The 18754-nt window shown below is 46.0% G+C and overlaps 1 pseudogene; it reads right to left on the bottom strand.

Annotated features, from left to right (window-relative positions):
• The window catches only part of LOC131401600 (adhesion G protein-coupled receptor E1-like), a 37785-nt pseudogene extending 22664 nt beyond the window's left edge, over window positions 1-15121 (bottom strand).
• Between the last annotated feature and the right edge of the window lie 3633 nt (window positions 15122-18754).

Genomic DNA, 18754 nt, shown 5'->3' with positions numbered 1-18754 from the left:
GAGACCTTGGTACTCCATCCATAAGCAGTGGGGTCTATATTCCCTCCCCTTGAATCTGAGCATGCTTGTGACTATGGTGGAAGTGACACCAGGTCATAAAAATACCATGCTGGGTCAGAAGAATGTCACGCTGGGTCATAAATATATAATATACTTCGTTGTTCTCTTGAGTGGCTCATTCTTGGAAATGAGCTACCATACTTTGAGGAAGCCCAACAAGCCGTGAAAATGCAGCTCACATGGGGCAGAACTAAGACATCCAGCCCACAGCCCTGGGGGAGGAGCCAGTCAACAGCCAGCACCACCTCGCCAGCCTTGTGAGTAGACCCTCTTCAAAGTGGATCCTCTAGCCTCCAGTTGAGGCTCAACTGACACTGTATGGAAGAGAGACAAGCCATCCTCTCCAAACTCAGCCCTAATAGCAGATTCATTCATGAGCAAAATAAATGATTGTTGTTTGCAACTAAGTTTGCCGGTGGTCTGTTACCCAACAATACATAGGTTGAACACCTTGCAAAGCCAATTCTAGGAATTTACTTCCTGAAGCACTCACGGAATTGTGCAGTCATGGTACCATGGTGGGGGGACCCTCCCCTAATTTCCTTCAGCCCTGCTCTGCCAAGTCACCCCAAATAAACACTTGCTATGTACTTGTCATGCAAGCACACCTTCAAGACAAGTCTCCTATAGCTTGCTACCCATCATTGCACCTCTCCTAGAGAGATATATGGAGCTGCCACTGTACATCAACATAAGATCACAGGGACGTTCATTCAGCTTTGTTTCAAGTTGTAAAACATTAGAAAAACCTAAGTGCCTGTCAATAGAAGGATGATTGGAGTTGACTAAAGATTAAAGTTCGTGTTCCTTCATTCAACAAATATCTATTTAACTCACAATGTATCAGGTACCATGCTGGGGGTCAAAGACATACAGTGGACAAAATCGTTGCTATAGTATCCATCACTTTCTAGATGGGGAACATTGATTTCACACCAAATTTAAACACCAGGGCCCACCAGCACTACTGAGCTGACTGAATAACCCATGATCTGTAGCTCAAAGATAAAGAAGGACATTTGGGGCTCCCTGGAAACCACAGTGATAGAAATGCATTCTCTTCTTCAGAGCTCAGCAAACTACATCCCATAGGTCAAATCCGGCCCATCACTTGTTCGTGTAAATAAAGTTTTATTGGCACACAGCCACATCCATTCATTTTTGTATCATCTATGGCTGCTTTTGCACCACAACTGGAGCACTGAGTAGTCATGACAGAGATCATAAGCCTTGCAGTCTCCAAAATATTTACTTTCTGTTCCCTTACAGAAAATTTTGCCAACGTCTGGTCTTATTCAGAGGCATAATCAGATCTTTACTATCAAGAGAATAAGGGTCTAAATATAAGGAATGCAGACAAAGAACTTAGCTCTTTCTGGGAATTATGTCAGTTTATATTATTTACGTTAATATAGCCCTTGATACTGCACATGTGCCTAGCACACTGCATACATTGTTGCATTTAATCTTCCCAACTATCCTTTGAGATACATACTTTTATACACACATTTTACAGATGGAAACATTGAGGTTTAGAGTGATTAAACATGCTTCCCCAACACCCCTTAACTAGAGTGTGGCAACTAAGCCACGTGTTTGAGAGACCCTCAGTAAAGTCAGAAAGACCTGGGTTTGAATCCTAGTTCAACTGCATGACCCTAAACAAATCACTTCAGCTCTCCAAGCCTCAGATTTCTCATCTGGACATTGGAGATCATCACAATGCTTACAGTCAATTTTATGTGACGATGCACATAAAGCCTTTCTCACGCAGGCTGGCACTCAATAAATGTCAAAAATTCTTATTATCTACTGGAGAGGTGACTGAAGGCACACCCCAAAAATGAAATCAGTGATTATTTCTGGATATTGACAGATAGTAGGATTTTTATTTTCATTTTCATCCTAGTGCTAGCCTCTAACCATTGGAAATTTTTGTGACCAGGAATAATTCTCATGATGAAAGAAAGAAAGAAAAAGAGAGAGAGAGAGAGAAATGAAGAATGAAAAGAAAGAAAGAGAGAAAGAGGGGGGGAGGGAGGGGGGAGGGAGGGAGGGAGGAAGGGAGGAAGGAAGGAAGGAAAGAAAGAAAGAAGGAAGGAAGGAAAGAAAGAAAGAAGGAAGGAAGGAAGGAAGGAAAGAAGGAAGGAAGGAAAGAAGGAAGAAAGAGAGAGAGGCAGGGAGGGATGGAGGAAATCATATTTGGGGAAAAAACAAAAAGCACCCACATCTACTACCCAGCTAGCTTCTATTTGATTTTCCTACCACCTTTGAGGGGGTATGAACTCACCTTTGCATTCCACACCTGAGCCCCTGAACTGTGTCTCTCCAGTGCTGGACAGGAAGCCTTGTTTGCAAGTGCAGTAGTAACTTTTTGGAGTGTCGGTGCAGGTTGCATAAGCTGGGCAGACGGTGGTATCCACACACTCATTCGTTTCTGGGCAGCACAGAAGGAAGAGTTCGGGTTAGTGCACCAGAGCGGGGCTGCAAGGGAAGCCAGCGTTCGAGAGTAAAGGCGACCGTTGTGGGTTGAATTGTGTCCTTCAAAAAGATATGTTGAGGCCCTAAACCTGGTCCCTGAGAATGTGACCTTATTTGGAAATAGGGTCCTTGTAGATGCAATTAAGATGTAAGTTAATGTGGGATCATGCTGGAGAAGGATGGTCCCTTAATCTGATATAATTAGCGTCCTTATGAGAAGAGGAGAAGAGGCACAGAGACAGGCTTGGGGAGAACACCATGTGATACCAGAGGCAGAGATGGGAGTGATGCATCTACAAGTCAAGAGACACCGAGAATTGCTGGCAACACCAGAAGCTGAGAGAGACACAGAGCAGATTCTCTCCTAGAGCCTTCAGAGAAAGCACGGCCCTGCTGACACCTTAATTTCAGACCTCTGGCCTCCAGAACTGTGAGAGAACAAATTTCTGTTGTCTTAAGCCACATGGTTTGTGATAACTTGTTACAGCAGCCCTAGGAAACTGGTTAGTCAAGGACCTTACAGACCCTAGACTTTGCCACTCAAAGTGTGGTCCGTGGGTGGGCAGCATCAGCATCGCCTGGCATTTTGATGGAAACAGAAAACCCCAGGCCCTGCCCCAGATCTGCTGACAGAATCTGCATTTTAGCAAGATCCTCAGGTGATGTGTGTGCACAGGAAGTGTGAGAAGTACTGATCTGGACTCTTGCTTCTCCAAGTGTGGTCCGCAGACCAGCAGCATCTGCCTCACCTGGGATCCCCGAGAGACCTTGGAAAATCAGGTGCTGATTCAGCTGGTCTGGGGGACCTGAGTCTCTGCATTTCTAACAAGCCTGTGACTGATGCTGATGATGCCAGTCCATGGACCACTCTGTGAGCATCAGAGCTCCAGACAGAAGAGTATGCGAGTCAAAGCTGCAGCCTTTGGAGCAAGGACCACCTGGGTTAAAGCTCCCACAGGAAACATCAAAGCAGGGAATGGTGGCTACTCCCCCACACCCATCTCCCCCTCTTCCTTTTATTAAAATGACCACCCATTTAAGCTTCAATCCCAGCTTCTCTTGCAGCTACGTGTGGCCATGTGGCTAAGTTCCAGCCAATGGAAATCAGCAGAAGTGATATGTGCACCTTTTGGCCACACCCTTAAAAAGAAGGAGCATGGTCTTCACTTCTCCTTTCCCTTTCACCTGGGCTGGAACATGGACAGAATGAGGTGATCTGTCCATAACCGTGGGGATGATGCTTTGGAAAACCTCCACACCGAGGGATGGAGAAACAACAAGATGGGAGGCACCTGGGAGCTGAGAAGATCTCAGACGAGGTAGCCCTGTCACCTTGTTCCATCCTCAAAGTGGAGATTTATGAGAGGGTGAAGAATAAACTTCTAAGAGATAAACATTTTAAGTTGTTGTCATTTGGTTTCTATGGAAACAGTCAAAACTACATCCTAGCCACCCCAGCCCTGGGACAAGTGAAGTTCACATCTCTGTACCTCCGTTTACTTCTTTGGCCCTCAACTCATGTCCAGTGTGTTCCCAAGCCCCATTGATTCTTCCTCCCAAATATTCGACATCTACCCACATCTCTCCATTTCCATGGCTATGCTTGGTACAGATCTTCCCCTGGATGCTGCATCCCCTACATCCCCTACAGCCCCTACACCCTCCACTGTTCCCTGCAATCATTTCTGAATGCAAATCTGATCACCCACCCCCACCCCTGCCTACAACACTCCCTGTTGCACTCAGAATGAAAATGCAAGTTACTTAATATGACCTGGAAAGTCCCCAGTGACCAGACCGAACCACATCTCTCTTCACTCTCCATTTCTAGCCTCCCCCAGCACAGGGCCTTTGCACATGCTGTTCTGTTTTCCTCTGCTTTGCCTGGCCAGCTCCTATTCATTCTCCAGTTCTTGCTTAAATGTCACTTCCTCCAAGAAGCCTTCCCTGACTCCCCCATAGCTCCCTGTGCTCTCTGTTTATGGCACTTATCAAAATTATAATTGGTGGATTATTTGAGTGGTTAGCTTTTTAGTGATCATCTCCTCTACTACACTGTGAGTTCCAGGAGGACAAAGCCACAGGTGGGGGCAGGCTTCCAGGTGCTAGGGAAGGGACTCACTTGACACTATCATTTCTGTGTTTGGCAGAATAATGGCCCCCCCAAAGATGACCACGTCCAAATCCCTGGAACCTGCAAATATGCTATGCTACATGGCACAGGGATATTAAGTTTGCAGATGGAATTAAGACTGTTAATCAGCTGACCCTGAGATGGAGAGATTAGCCTGGGTTATCCAGGTGGGACCAACACAATCACAAGCATCTTCATAAGAGACAGGTGAAACCAGGAGAGACAGAGTCAGAGTGAAGCAATGTGATAAAAACTTGACCAGCCCCTGTTGGTTCTGGAGATGGAAAAAGAGGGACACGAATAAAGGGATACAGTTGGCTTCTAGAAGCCAGAAAAGGCAAGAAAACAGATTCTCCCCTAGAACTTCCAGCGAGGAATGCAGCACTGCTGACACCTGGATTTCAGCCCAGTGGGACCTGTTTCAAACTTCTGACCTCCAGAACTGTAAGAATACGCTTCTGTTGTTTCAAGCCACCAAGTTTTCGGTGACTTGTTACAGCAGCAATAGGAAACTAATACAACTTCCATTATATGGATGTGGAAAACTGAGGCTCAGAGAGGTTAAGTAACTTGCCCAAGGGCACACAGCCGGTGAATGGCAGCATCAGGCCGGTGAAAACCCTAAGTGCATGATTTTCATTACTTCTACACGACAAGAGGTAGGTCTGACTGGAAATGGAGTAAATTTTCAGGCAATATCTAAGATAATTCTACATAAAAACTTTTGTAATTGGTTGTTTAAAGTTTCTCTCCCTGATTGACTGTGAGCCCCCAGAAGAGATGTGTGACCATCTTACTTACTACTGCATCCCAAGTGCATAGAATAGCGCCTGGTGCATAGTCGGTGCTCAATGATAAAGACCTCACTGAGAAGGTAACATTTGAGCAAAGATCTGAAGGAGGTGAGTGAGCTATGAAGCTAATTAAAGCAGAGGAAAGAGCAAGTGCAAAGGCCCATTGGCAGGACCACACCTTGTGATTTTGGGGAACTACAAGGAGGCCGATGTCGTTGGAGTACAGTGGATAAATGGAGAGTGGGAGGAGGTGACATAGCAAGATCATGCAGGATCTGCTGGACCACTGTAAGACTTCAGCATTTTATCAGAGCAAAAGGGGAGCATGGGAGAGTTTTGAGCAGAGGAAGGACAGAGCATGACTTTAATGTGATCCTTCTGGCCATTGGTTGGAAGATGCACTGTAGAGGGACAGAGGCCGGATGACCAGGGAGGAGGTGACCACACTTGTCGAGGCGAGCGATGATGGTGGATACAACCCAGGTGGGAGCTATGGAAAGCTAGGATTCTGGATTTATTTTGAAGGTAACGTTAACAGGATTTGCCAGTGGATGGGATGTGGGGCGTGAAATAAATAGAGGGGCACAGCGAGAATGCCAGCATCAATTGGTAGGATAGGACATCATAGGAAAACTCTTTATAAAGTGCCATGAAAACGTAAGAGATAGGGCCAGCCCTGTGGCTTAGCGGTTAAGTGGGCGCGCTCCGCTGCTGGCGGCCCGGGTTCGGATCCCGGGCGCACACCGACGCACCACTTCTCCGGCCATGCTGAGGCCGCATCCCACATACAGCAACTAGAAGGATGTGCAGCTATGACATACAACTATCTACTGGGGCTTTAAGGGAAAAAAATAAATAAATAAAATCTTAAAAAAAAAAAAAAAAGTATGAGATGGATTATCATTATTAGGGTCTTGAGACCCAAGCTCTTTGCTCCCTACAGCATGATTTGTTTATTTCCCTTCCCTGCATGATGCCTCAGATAACATCTTGCTTCTCATTTCCAGCTTCCTCTTTCAGCTACGAAGGCAACATTTCTCTTTGCAGACTTCCGGCACGTTATCACTTGTGGTCTCTCAACTCTGAGCTTCCCATTACTCACAACTCAAATCCACCCCAAACCAGACTAGCAACCCAGTCATGTCTGACTGGGCACTTGTCAACCTCTCCAGCTCGTCTCCTATCCTGCCCCATCAGCCATGCTCACTTTCACTCAGTTCTCCAAATTCCTTCCAGTCTCAGCCCGCAAATCTTGAGACTTGCCAGCCTCCATAATTGTGTGAGCCAATTCTCTATAATGAATCTTTACGTATGTGTGTGTGTGTGTGTATACAGATATATAGATATCCATCCTTTTAGTTCTGTTTCTCTGAACAACCCTGACAAATACAAACACCTACTATACACCAGGCCCTATTCTAGGCACTGTGGATTCAGCGGCGGAACAAGACACACAAAATTCTCCACCTTCACAGAGCTGATAATCTGGAGATGTGGGGGTGAGGGATACAATGTCAAAAATAGAGAGGTCACTAAGAAGACGACACATGAGCTAAAACATAAAGAAGGTGAGGGAGGGAGCCACGTGTATATGTAGGGCAAGAGCTTTCCAGGCAGAAGGAACTGTGTGTGCAAAGACCCTGGGACAGGACTGTGCCTGGCATGTTGGAGGAAGAGTGAGGAGGCCCGCGTGGCTGGAGCAGAGGAAGCGAAGGGGAGTGAGGGAGGAGGGGAGGGCAGGAAGGGGATAGGGGAAGATTGTGCAGGGCCTTGTGAGCCACGAGGAGGACTTGAGAGTTTACCCAGAGGGAGGTGGGAGCCCTGAAGGGCTGTGGGCCAAGGAGGGATGGCCCCTGACTCAGGGGTTCACAGGTGCCCTCTGGCCGCTCTTGGAAGGGCAAGGAGTGGGGATACCAGGGCACAGGCCACTTCAACACCCCAACTGAGACACACACATGATCTTCAAAACAATTTAATGGTCATTTAACTGACCTAAGCAGAAAATGAGACTCAGAGAGACAAAGGAACTTATTAAAATACAACTAGAGCTTTCATTTCATAAGTGACTTCCGTGCAACAGGCCTCTTCCATGCATTTTCTGCAGTCCCCACTGTAATGTGTCAAGGTAGTTGACCAAGTCATCCTGGCTTTCCCAGGATTTTCCTGTTGTTAGCCCTCAAAGTCCAAATTCCTGGGATCCGCCCCCCCGATCCCAGTCTGGGGCAAGTCAGGATGGTCAGTCACCCTGCTTCAAGGTAAACGTTACAACTCCATTTTACAAATGTGGAAACGGATGCCCAAGAGAGTTCCCGTAGCCTGCCCCAGGCCACACCACAAGTCCGAACGCAAGAGGAGAGCAAAGTAGAGGGGATGAGTGCAGGGAGGGAGTCCAGGGGACCCGCCGTGGTCCTGGCTCTGCCCCTCACTGGCTCCCAGCTTCAGCCCAGCCGCAGCCCAGCCACTAACAACCAGATAATACGCGTTTCTCCAAGGAGGAGGAGGAGGAACAGAAGGAGGAGAGGAGGAGGGGGAGGAGGGGAAGAAGGGGCGGGGGAGGCTGAGGGGGTGGGGGAGGAGCAGAGGAGAAGGAGGAGGCAGAGGAGCAGGAGGAGAAGGAGGGGAAGGAGGGAGGAGTGGGAGGAGGGGGGAGGAGGAGGGGGAAGAAAAGGGAGAAGGAGGGGAGGAGGGAGAAGAGGAGGAGGGGGGAAGAGGAGGACGAGAGGCAAGAGGAGTGGAAGAAGAGGAAGGGGGAGAGGGAGGAGGGAAGTCAGGGAAGAGGGGAGGGAGGAAGAGGGGGAGGAAGGGAGGAAGGGAGGGAGGAGGAGGGGGAGGAAGGGAGGGAGGAGGGGAGGGAGGGAGGAGGGGAGGGAAAAGGAGGGGGAGGAGGAGGGGGAGGGAGGGGAGGGAAGAGGAGAGGAGGGAGGAGGAGGGGAGGAGGGGAGGAGGGGAGGGAGGAGGAGGGGAGAGACAAGGAGGGGGAGGGAGGAGGGGAGGGAGGAGGAGGGGAGGAGGGGAGGGAGGAGGAGGGGAGGAGGGGAGGGAGGAGGAGGGGAGGGAGGAGGAGGGGGAGTGTTAACATAATGGAGCGCTTACCATGTTCCACGTACCACTCTAAGCACTGCCCGTACACACCTCATTTAATCCTCATCAAAACCCTGTGGAATTAACTCCTCTTACCCTCATTTTCAAGGACACTGAAGTCGTGGGGAATTTATTGAAATGCCTGAGATCCCCAAGGCAATGAGCACCAGAACCAAGATTTGAACCCAGGAAGAGTGACTCCAGAGCCCCCCTCTTAGCAACTCCACATGGAGGGGAGTCCTCACAACTATCCCATTAGGTAGGGGTCGTCCCAATACCCACTAATCAGATGATGACACCGGGAGATGGAAGTGCTTGCCCAAGGCCTGATTGCCTTCAATCTGGGGGAGTTTCTTACCAAAAGCCGTCCCTGTCAGATTCAGCAGCCGACCTGCAAGCAGAGGACAGAGAAGTTGTTAGCTGCCTCGGAGATCTGGCCATGAGCCACCCGCTCACCCAGCCAGGCTCCGTATTTCCCTGGGGGCCAAGGTCACGGTGGCAAGTTCTGGAAGCAGGCGTTGGTATGTGGTGAAGAAAACCCAGTCTCTTCCTGGAGATTTACCTGCATCAGCTCATGAGTTCTTCACACCTTGCCAGGTGAGACAGGTGGGACAGTAGCCACTCTTGGCACCACCCCATCCCCTGTACCAGGTTGGCACACTCGTCTGACAGCTGTTTCACTGCTCCAGAAGCGATGACAGACAGATGCAGGAGTGTAACAGCACAGCCATCCCCTTGCCTCTGAGCAGGTGAACGTCTCGGGTGCAATTCACACTCTAGAGCTCCGGCGGGATGGGCTGTGGCTAAGCCTTTCCTGAAATGCCTTCTGAGTGGCTGGTTTCTCCCCCTGCCCTATCCTGCTTCCCTCACTCCTGCAAGTGTCTGCAAGTGCCTCCTGAGAGCCCTCTCTTCATGAATTACTCACACCAGAATCCTCATCTCAGGCTCTGCTTCGACGGAAACTAACCAAAAGCAGATGGTAATCCTTATTTTTGTTTCTTTTGTTTTTATCTTTTTTTAAGAAGGTAATAATTGCTTGTTGTAAAAAAAATTCGAACAATGCAGAAGTGTATAAAATTAAAAGTGAAGGTCTCCCCGTCCCCCATCCTCATACCCAGAGGTAACAATTGTCAAAAGCTTGAGTGAATCCTTCAAGGCTGGGTCCTATTCACAACTCAACTGTGCAAATATACTATCAAATAGAAATGAATTTATAAATTCACACAATTTTCTTAACACAAATAGAATCATGCAATCTACAATCTGCTGTGCTCTCTAATACAGTAGCTACTATTTACACTTAAATCTATTAAAATTAAATAAAATGAAACATGCCATTCCTCAGTATATCAGCCATTTATCAGCTACTCAATAACCACATGTGACTAGTGGCTTCTGTGGATCTAGAACATTCCATCATCATGGAAAGTTCTGTTGGACAGCTCTGTTCTATTTCTACTTGCTTTTTCACTCAACAGTATGTCTTGCAAACCAAGAGGAGCAAAATTTGTCAGGCATTGAAGCTGTACAATGGGCACATGGGTGTTTGTTATACTTTCTTTGCTGCCTCTGAGTATTTAAATATTTCTATAATAGAAATTTAAGAAAATAATACATTTTGGGCGACTTTCCATGTCAGTCCATATAGACCTAACTCATGCTTTTTAACAGCTGCATAGTATTCCATTGTATCCATGAGCTATAGCTGCGCCAGAAATAGCTAGGTAGCCAAAGATCAAACAAAAACTCCACACTCCCCTTTCCGTGGTGTGGAATTGTCACTAGGAGGCAGCCGCCCAACCATGGACTACATTTCCCAGCTCACCTTGCATCCAGGTATGGTCATGTGACCGTGAGCAGAAGTGACATGTGTCACGGCCAGGCCTAGGCTTTTATCAAGTGGGTGTGTCTTCTCCACTGTTTCTTTCCCCTTCTGCCACTGTCTGCAGAAGTCTCTGAGACCCTAGCTTGGCTGAGCCCCAATACAGAAGGATCTGGGTCCCTGAATCATCCCATGGAGGAAAGCCACTCACTAGCCAGAAATATCTGCGTTGGACTTTTAAACAAACAAGAATTAAATTTCTTTTTATTAAGCCACTGACAGTTTTGGGTTTATTTGTTACAGTAGCTGGAGTTACTCTAACAAACACAACAATTTACCCAATCAGTCCCTGAGTGCCCATTCTTGAGTATATAGCAAGGTATCTCTGTATGTTATATGACTATCTCTTTGGAGTAAATTTCTGGATGAGCGGTTGCTGTGTCAAGTGTATGTCCATTTTTATAACATTTTATTAAGTGTAATATATATAGAAAAGTGCAAGTATCATAAGTGTACACTTGGATGAACTCTCACAAAGTTAACACACCTGTGTTTATGCATTTTTAATCCTGATAGTACAGAATTTTCTCAAACGTTAAGCCTTTTGAATTCCCATTTATAAATTCCTTGTACAACCCTCTACCATACATTTCTCACACTCTCTATGTGGCGCACATATTCTTCATTTATCCATCTAACTTGCCCACACTCTGCCAGGCTTGGACTGGGTCCCAGAGCTATGGAGATTAATACAATCTCTTTCTCACCAAGCAAAGGCTTTCTGGGCTCAGGTTTATTAAAAAATTTTATTAAAGATTTTTTATTATTTAAAAAACAATAGTTTTTTTAAATCAAGGATGACCTTTTTGGGCATATATTGATGTAACTTTCTCTTTTCCACTTATAGGGATGTGAACCCCCCCACCCCCGCTCAAACCCATCCTGCCAAAAGATTTCATCTCATTCAGGAAAATTTAAGATGTCTTAGCTGCAGACACACAATGACAGCCAAAGGTAATGTTCAGATTTTCATTATCAAATTGGGTTTTTGGGTTCCCAAGAAGACAATAGTCTTGAAAGCAAAGCCTTACAAGATGCATATATTTTGGGAGTCTAATGTACAAAATGGTAACTATAGTTAACAATAGTGTACTATATACTTGAAAGTTGCTAAGAGTAGATCTTGAATGTTCTCACCACAAAAAAAAAAAAAGGTAGTTATGTGAGGTGATGAAGGTGTTAGCTAATGTTATGGTGGTAACCATTGTGCAATATATAAGTGTATCAAATCAACATGTTGCATGCCTTACACTTGCACAATGTTATATCTCAATTCTATGTCAATAAATGTTTTTTTCAATAGCCAGGCTTGGAGGACTGGAAGATAGAGATTTCATTAAGCTGTGGCGTAGAGAGGACTCAGGATATGATGTAAGGGAAATACCTATTATATAGGAAGGGTGAAAACTGAAGGAAGCTAAAAGAGAGCTAAGACGAAGAAGACTCACCAGGATTCCTGCTTCTCTGCCATCTCCCCTCAAGGCTAAATATAAGTGGTGATGGGTCACCTGAGAGATTTCCAGATAGGAGTGGGTGAATTTAGAGGCATCAAGGCTAAGGGTTAACTTCTCCCAACAAAAGCTTTCTTTCTGCTGTTGCCACATCCAACGCGGTGTGGGAGCCAAGGATTAGAACAAGCAGACGGAGAGAGCTGGTAGGTGACCCAAGAAAACTCTTATGGTTTCTGTAGCCTGGACATGGAAACCAGGAGCTACTGCATGGACCCCTTGGAGATGCTGAGCTTCTGAGAGGATTGATGGACAAGCAAGAACCAAGATGGGGCCATGCTCCATCTGTAGACAAAACACCGCACCTGGAGTCCACACTTCACAGCTACAAGATCCCATAAGCTGCCCCTATGCCAATACCCAGACACCATCTTGGGAGGAACAAGGGTAGGGTGAGAAATTTTGAAAGATTAAGTCTTCATACAATATAAACGGGGTTTCCCAAATAAGACTAAACCAAGAAACTGAGACACTGAGAACACTGAGAAAACTAACACTGTTTTCCTCCTCTATCCAGTAGGAGCTTATATGGAAGATGAGAATACTTAATGAAACATTAAAAAAATGCATTTTTTTCCACATTGAGTTGTAGTTTGAGTAAATTTCATGCCCATTCCCACCACGCTACCATTTATGAAGCTCTTGTCACGCACACCAGGTGGTTTAGAAAGTTACCCCTTTTGACTCAAGCTTCACAACATCCCTGTGGGATAGGAACCTTGTTATCTGTACTTCATAGCTGAGGAAACTGAAGATCAGAGAGGTAATGTGACTTGCCTGAGGTCACACAGCAAGTCCAAGGCACAAAGGAAAGAGCCTGGAGTGGGAACCAGGAGACCTGGAAGTTATCCCTTGTTCTGCCACTAACTAGCTCTCAGCAAGTGACCAGCTGTCAGTCTCTGAACAAAAGAGTCTCCTCTCCAGAAGACGTCCTCCCACCACATTGGACATATGGATTCTCTTGGACCAACTTACGCCATGCCACTGATTCCGGTGGGGTTAATGTGACTGTTTCGCAGCTACATATACCACAACACCCTGTGTAGAAAGAAAAGAAAAATACCGTGAAGCAGCAAGAAGCTTTTTGGGCTCAACCTTAAAAATTACTCCTGGCATGGCCTCAGGTTTGATGAGCTTACATGAGAGACCCAATTGAGTGAGAAACATACATTATTGCACATAATCTTCACAGCCACCATTCCTGCCTTTCTGCACTTTATTTTGGTTTTTCATTTTGATTGTATTCATTTTCTTCTCAATTACAAAAATAGCTCCAAGCGGTTTTCAAAGATGTACAATAAAACACACATTCTCAAAAGGAATGACATCTCCCCCAAAAGGGCAAAACTTGGTTCTTTTGGGAAAGATGAAAAAAATCTTACTCTTTTATGTATAATACACATATAGATATACATATAATACACAAATAGATGTACAGTCTATCTGTGGTATTAAAATTTCATGAAATGGTAGGGCAATTAGTTTTTTTAAATATCTAAAAGGCAGTGTAGTCCTCCAGCATTTAGCTCTTCTCCAACATCATCATCATCATCATCATCATTATCCCTCACCACCATCATCATCGCTATCATCACCACCATCATCACCTTCATCACCACCACCATCATCATCTTCATCAGCACCACTGCCACCACCACCACTACCATCATCATCCTCTTCATCATCACCACCACCACCACCATCATCATCATCACCACCACCATCATCATCTTCATCATCACCATCACCATCATCACCACCACCACCACCACCACCATTATCATCACCCTCACCATCAACATCATCAAAGTCATCATAACTACTCTTTGCTGGTTGACTTCAGAGCATAACGAGGGGTGCTAATGGCTAATACCAGTGCTGACACCCCAAAGCAACAACTCTGCATTCCTGCATTTGGAGTCCATGACTTATCTGCTTCTTCTGATGAAGCCTTCCAGTCAACCAGTTCCACAGACCCAAACTCCCAACACTCCAACTCACCATCACTAACTGAAATTCTCTTGCTCATGAATTATCTTAGAGGCAACCGAGTATCGTATTTAAGCATACCAAATCTGGCATCAAAATATGTGGGTTTAAAAATCTGGCTTCACCAATTACAGACCATGTGGCCTCAGGGAAGTTATTTAATATCATCATACCTAAGTTTCCTCCTTCATAAAATAGGAGAAACTCTACAACAGCAGAGGAAACCCACACTTGTCACTTAGAAAAGATCCCTCATTCTTAGATTTGAACCCATGACCCAAACTCACAAGACATGTCAAGGAAACCACAACATAGAAGATAAACAGTACCAAGAAAAACTGACGCCTAAAGAAGAAGCAATAAGAGGACAGACAGAAAGTCTCCATCTCATTGTTCTGATCTTAGCACAAATATCACCCCCTCAGAAATGTCTTTCCTGACTTCTGCCTTCAATGCAACACCCAGTCACACTCTATAACAACTTCTTTCATAGCACTTATTATTACCTGAAATGCTTTTGTTTATTATTTGTGGTAGCATAGTGTAGTGATAAAGCATACAGACTCTGGACCAGACTGCCTGGTTTTAAACCCTGACTCTACCCCTTACCAGCTAAGCTGTCTTGGGCAAGATATTTAATCTCTTTTGCCTCAGTTTTCTCCTTTGTAAAATGGAGCTATTGATGACCCAATATCAGAGAAATTCTGTGGAGGTTGAATGCATTCTATATTTGAGGAACTTAGAATGATGGTAAGTGGGTGGTTGCTGTTACTGTTAGTGGATTCTTTTCCACCCACCCCCTCCCACTAGGATATTAGCCCCACGAGAGTAGGAACCTCGTCTGTTTATTCACTTCTCTATCCTCACTACCTAGAACAGCTCCTGATACATAGTAGGTACTCAGGAAATACATGTCAAGTGAATGGCTATAAAGGAATTCTGCTCTGACGGATGGAATTCCCTGAGCTAGAGTGATTTTTGTCGACGGTCCCCCAATAAAGGTGTTTGCAGTGTCCAACCTACATTTATGACCTCTTGGCTGGACAGTCCATGGCCCTCCCTTTTTCCTACAGCCTGTTTCCAGCCCAGGCTTCCCTGAGTACCCCATTCAGCCTCACACTCACCCCAGAAGAGGAGCAAGCTGAAGGTCCACATCGTGCTGCGTTTCTGTCACTCAAAGAGGGGAAACTTTTCTCTGTTCTCCGAGTTTTCAATTACAGGAAGTGTGGGAAGACTGCAGGGGTGGAGCTGGAATTGCTCAACACTGTGAGAATATCATGACCCTTTTTGCTGAGTTGCTCCCACTAAATGAGGACAGTGTGGCAAACCCCTTATATTCTCCTCTCATCACCGTGAAGAAAAATTGGTCTGGCTGCTGTGTCACCATGTTCTCTCTCTCCTTCCCTCCTGCTCTCTTTTTCCTTTCCCCACCAACATTTACCTCCCATCTCTCATCACCTTCCTCCATTGCACCCAATGATAAATGGGCTTCCACCACTTGACTCCAGTGAGGCAAGTCCCAACTCAAGTGACTCTTCCCAGCCTGCTCCATAAAAATAAGCACCATAGCCATCATGTACCAGGCACTGTGTAGACACATTGCCAACAAAATTTAATTTCATCATCATGTCAACATCGTAAAGTAGGGATTCCCACCCCCTCCTATTTTACCAAAAATTACAAAAGGAAACTGAGGGTTGGAGAAGAGATGTGACTTGTCCAAGATTACTTGGAACTGAGATTTGAATCCAGGACCCTCTGAATCCAAAGTCTAGAGTTTACTCATTTCATCTGCCTTCAGCTCTCCACTATATCTGATCATATCCATCATCACCTCAATGCACAACAACGCTCCCATCCCATTCCCAGCTCCCCAAGCCAACCCAACACACACACATGCACAATCTCATAAATATGGAGGTCTAGTAACACCTTAGTTCGGGTCCTCCAGAAGCAGAAGCTGAGACAAGAATTCTGGTAAGGGTAGTTCTGCAAAGAGGGCCACCAAAACTCCAGCTAGTGGGGGGGAAGTGAGATACGGAAGGGAAAGAGCCCACAGCAGGTGTGTTATCAAGCAGGTTACACAGTGAGAAACTGGATCTTAATCTCCCTGGCACCTCTGGAAGGCAGCATAGAGTGCACTCTTCAGAGTTATCCCAACTGAGGGGCGAGGGAACTGGGGTGTTTATCCACCAGCTCCTGTCACTCACAGATTGAGGCTCCAGAGTGTAACCCTCTTGATAACAAAATGCAGTGGCTGGCAGATTTCACTCTAGTGTGTCCTGAGGGGTTGAGGGTCACGGGGGTGGGCAGGCACCAAGAGTATCTGCTACAAGCTAAAAAATGAAATGGAAAGACCAGCCCCAAGTTCTTGGGAAGAAAAGCCCCACTTGTCTTTGCATTCTCCCTTTCGATCTGTGCAAGGCAAGATACCCATCCTGGAGTTATGATCACTGAAGCAGATTCATCAAGGGACCCTGCCCCAGTGAGGCTGCAGTTAAGAGCCAGCATGAAAATGCAGCAAATTCCACCAAGAAGGAGGATAAACAGAGCTGTGTTGTGTTTGAGAAGCACTGGAGGGTAAAAGCAGACTCTGGAACCAGCTTGCTGGGGGGTTCAAATCCCATTTCCACCGCTTACCAGTCATGTGTTGTCCTGGGCAACTTCTCAATCTCTCTATGCCCCAACATTCCCATCTATGAGATGGGCCCAGTAATGGTAGGATCTACTCCGTGTGGCTGACATGAACATCCGAGGAGTGGTCATATGTGACGTGCCTGGAACAGAGCCTGGCACACAGGAAATCCCCCAGCGTTGGCTATCACAGTGATAGGGTCTGAGGTCAGACAGACCTGGGATCAAATGCTGACTCTGCAAGATATTCCCAAAGTGACCTTGGGAGATGACTTGCCTGTCTGGGCCTCAGTTTCTTCACCTGGAGAATAGGAATAGCAATAGGCCCTGTCCCAAAGGATCGCTGTGGAAGGGATGCAGTAATGTCTGGTAACATTGCTACCTGGGAGGGGATGCTGGGACTTGCACTTTCTTCTATAATCCTTGTTCAATGCATCCAGGAGTGTGGACCCTAGAGGCAAAAAGACCAACGGGGTAGCTTTAACAGATGTCCACAAATTCTTTGATACTCCTGCGTTCAAGAGGGGGAGCCTAATTCCTCTCTCCTTGAGTGTGAGCTGGATTTAGTGACTTGCTTCTAATGAACAGGAAAAGGAGGATGTGACATGGTGTGACATCTGAGACACCTGAGGTTGTAAGAGTCATTGTGGCTTCCTCCGTGCTCTCTCTTTCCAGGATCACTCACTGAGGGGGAGCCAGTCACCATGCTGTTATGACACTCAAGCAGCGCAGTGGCGAAGCCCCTGTGAGGAGGAACTGAGATCTCCAGCCATCTGCTTGACTGCCACCTCATTAGAGACCCCAATCTAGAACCACCGAGCTAGGCCACCTCCAGATACCTGACCCTGATACAGTATAAGAAAATAAAAATATGTTGTTTAAAGCTGTTAAGTTTTGGAGTAATTTGTTACACAGCAAGAAGCAACTAACACACTGAGAAGCAACGTTTCCCCATCAGTAAAATGACGATAATAACTTCATAAGGTTTGAGGTTTCATGTGATAAAATCAAAAAATCCTGCATGACAGATTAAATGCTCAAGAGTATTAGTTACTGTTGTCAATATCATTATCCCACTATGCCAAATGGCTACAGCTACTCATAGGAGGCATGGTACCAGCCACAATTGAATTGAAGAGGTCGCCAAAGATCATTTCATCCAGTATCTTCTGAAGTGGGTGAAAGGGTTGAGGCTTTATCCTCAGGACAATTTAAGGAGGTTCAGGAAGGGAGTAATGGGCAGGTTGGTGTTTTACAACACTTGTGCTGTGTAGAGTGGGTGTTGCACAGGATGTGGTCATGGGTGGGGAGACAGGGAGAAAGTGAGGCTGATCCAAGAGAGAGAAAAGAGTGGTGGTGGTCTGGTCTAGGACAGGGGCTGTGGAGATGGAGAGGAATTTGGGAAGTAGGAAGAGAATTGGGGTAACATCAGGATGTGGGTGGGGAGTCTGAGACAGAAGGAAGAGTTGCCTTTGGAGGTTGCATTAAGGAATTGGAAGGTTTTCTGATCAAGCCCAGATTCCTCCTGGGGATGGGAATGGGATGAGGTGATGAATGAGTCTTCTGCTGCTGCCATAATGAATCACCACAAACTTAGAGGCTTGACACAACACAAATTTATTATGTCACAGGGCTGGAAGTCAGAGTCCCACATGAGTCTTATGAGGCCGAAATCAAGATGGCAGCTGGTCTGTGCTCCTTCTGGAAGCTCCAGAGGAGAATCCATTCCTTGCCTTTTCCAGCTTCTGGAGGCCACCTGCATTCTTTGGCTCAAGACCCCTTCCTCCAGCTTCAAAGCCAGCAGTGTAGCCTCCTCAAATCTCTCGCTTCAAATCTCTCTCTCTCTCTTCTTCTTCTACCTTTTCCTCTTTCTCTCTCTCACCCTCTCGATAGATAGACAGATAGATAGATACACACATACATACATACATACGTACGTACATACATACATACATACATATATAGATACATAAATACATAGAAACATAGATACATATATAGATACACAGACACATAGATCCCAATCTCTCTCTCTCTCTCCCCCTCCATCTCCTTCTCTTATTCTCTCTCTCTGACCCTTGTGCCTCCCTCTTAAAAGGACCCTTGTGATTACATTGGACCCGCCTGGATAATCCAGAAAAATCTCCCCATCTCAAGATCCTTCACTTAATCACATCTGCAAAGTCCCTTT

The sequence above is a fragment of the Diceros bicornis genome, assembly GCF_020826845.1.
Source record: "Diceros bicornis minor isolate mBicDic1 chromosome 12 unlocalized genomic scaffold, mDicBic1.mat.cur SUPER_12_unloc_1, whole genome shotgun sequence".
Taxonomy (NCBI): domain Eukaryota; kingdom Metazoa; phylum Chordata; class Mammalia; order Perissodactyla; family Rhinocerotidae; genus Diceros; species Diceros bicornis.
Note: the sequence above shows the minus strand (reverse complement) of the source record. Positions and strands in the feature narration are given on the sequence as shown.